We start from the raw sequence: 2,210 nt of genomic DNA on the forward strand, positions 1-2,210 counted from the left end.
GCCTCAGCCTCCCAAAGCACTGGGATTACAGGTGTGAAACTGCTTATTTTAATCTTGATATTCTTTCACATCTCTAATCGAAATTTTATAACTCTTCTAAAACCCTTTTGAGGCCAGGCGTGGTGGCTCACACTTGTAATCCCAACACTTTGTGAGGCCAAAGCAGGCGGATGACTTGAGGTTAGGAGTTCGAGACCAGCCTAGCCAACATGGTAAAACTGCATCTCCACTAAAAATACACAAATTAGATGGGCGTGTTGGTGTGTGCCTGTAATCCCAGCTACTCGGGAGGCTGAGGCAGGAGAATCACTTGAACCCAGGAGGCAGAGGTTGCAGTAAGCCAAGATTGTGCCACTACACGCCAGCCTAGGTGACACAGTGAGTCTCTGTCTCTAAAATAAAATAAAATAAAACTCTATTATTGTAGAATAAGGCCTTTTTCCAATATTGTCACACCAACTGTTACCTAAGTACTTGATTTTTTCAAGGAGCTTGGCATCAAAAGGGAGAAAGGACAATTTCTGTTTAAACTGTAGGCTTTTTTTTCTTTCATTTTTTAGCTAAAGCTTTAGCCACTTTTAGCTGAAAGAAGCATTAGATTACATTCTTACCCTTCTAACCCCTTGCCTGTGTACTGACCACTTTCAAATCTTCTGCTTCTTTTGTCTACTTCCTTGCTACTCAGTGTGATTTGCAGAACAGCAGCATTATTGTCTCCTGGGAGCTTGTTAGAAATCCAGACTCTTGGTCCTGCTCCAGACTTACTAACCCAGAAGCTATTTTAATAAGATCCCTATGGGATTCCTACATAGACAAGTTTGAGAAACACTGCTCTATTTCAGAACAGAGTAAAAAAGAAGGGACATTTCTTTGGGTTACCTTTGGTCAGTTTAAATTTTCTATGAATTTTCCAATTAGCCTTTTCTCTGGCAATCAGCTTCTCTGTCTCACTTTAAAAGGTCTCTCAGATTCTTACCATTTTGCATCAGTTATGGTTGTTTATTTATTAATTTTTTTTTATTTTCTTTTTTTTTTATGAGACAGTGTCTCACGCCCAGGCTGGAGTGCAGTGGGTGTGATTGTGACTTACTGCAGCCTTGATCTCCAGGGCTCAGTCGATCCTCCCGCCTCACCCCTCTGCCTCCCAAGTAACGGGGACTACAGGTGCATGCCACCATGCCCAGCTAAGTTTTTGTTTTAGAGATGGGGTCTCGCTATGTTGCCCAGTCTGGTCTCAAACTCCTTGACTCAAGAGATCCTCCTACCTCAGCCTGCCAAAGTGCTTGGATTACAGGCACAAACCACCATACCTGGCAAATTATTTATTTAGTCATATTACAGTATGACTAAATATTACACTAACCTTTGATCTCTATATAATTTACTTTTAAAGTAGTTTATACTTAATTTTAACCATAATCCAAGCTTTATAATACTGTACAATGATTTTACAATGAAATTGTTTTAAGATTAAGGGAAAGGTGCTTTGAAAAACTACATTACACAAATTCCATGCAATGTTTCTAAAAGTAGAAGCTGATTTTGGTCTAACTTAACTTTCAGAGATTACATTTTGCTAAGAGAGAATCCTCCTCCCTAATCATAAAATAGATGATGCCAAAAAAAGAACAAGCAGTAAGGCAGTAAGGGTGGGCAAGACTGCACACTCATTATTCTTATATAGAGAACTTCCGAAATTTCTGAAATTAAGTGATTCTTAATTAATGACAAAGATCCCTTTTATCAAAACTTTAGTCAGGCTCCTCATCCTCTTCTTGACCAGGCTTGACCTTGGGCTTCCCTCTCTATCCTTGTAGAATCCACTTTGAACACAAATCTTGCTATGTCTGCACACTTACTAAAAACTAAGTGGGAAAAATTATTCCTCCTTGTCCAGATCTTTTGTTTTTACAGAGATTTAGCAACACAAATCATTGCTTATCAGTAGCTTCTTGTCCCCCACCCTTGTTTACTGGAAGACTACCAATTGATTCCAAGTCCAGGTGTCTACCAAGTAATCCAGGTGATATGGTTTGGCTGTGTCCCCACCCAAATCTCATCTTGAATTGTGGCTTCCATAATTCCCACGTGTTGTGGGAGGGTCCCAGTGGGAGATAATTGAATCATGGGGGCAGTTTCCCTTATACTGTTCTCATGGTAGTGAGTAAGTCTCCCAAGATCTGATGGTTTTATAAGAGGTTTCTTTCCTT

At 39.9% G+C, this 2,210-nt stretch overlaps 1 protein-coding gene across 4 annotated transcripts in view; it reads right to left on the minus strand.

Annotated features, from left to right (window-relative positions):
* The window catches only part of LRRC39 (leucine rich repeat containing 39), a 36,285-nt gene that overhangs the window by 15,294 nt on the left and 18,781 nt on the right, over nucleotides 1-2,210 (minus strand). The window lies entirely within an intron of this gene.

Source organism: Colobus angolensis, unplaced genomic scaffold (assembly GCF_000951035.1).
Source record: "Colobus angolensis palliatus isolate OR3802 unplaced genomic scaffold, Cang.pa_1.0 Scaffold141, whole genome shotgun sequence".
Classification (NCBI taxonomy): domain Eukaryota; kingdom Metazoa; phylum Chordata; class Mammalia; order Primates; family Cercopithecidae; genus Colobus; species Colobus angolensis.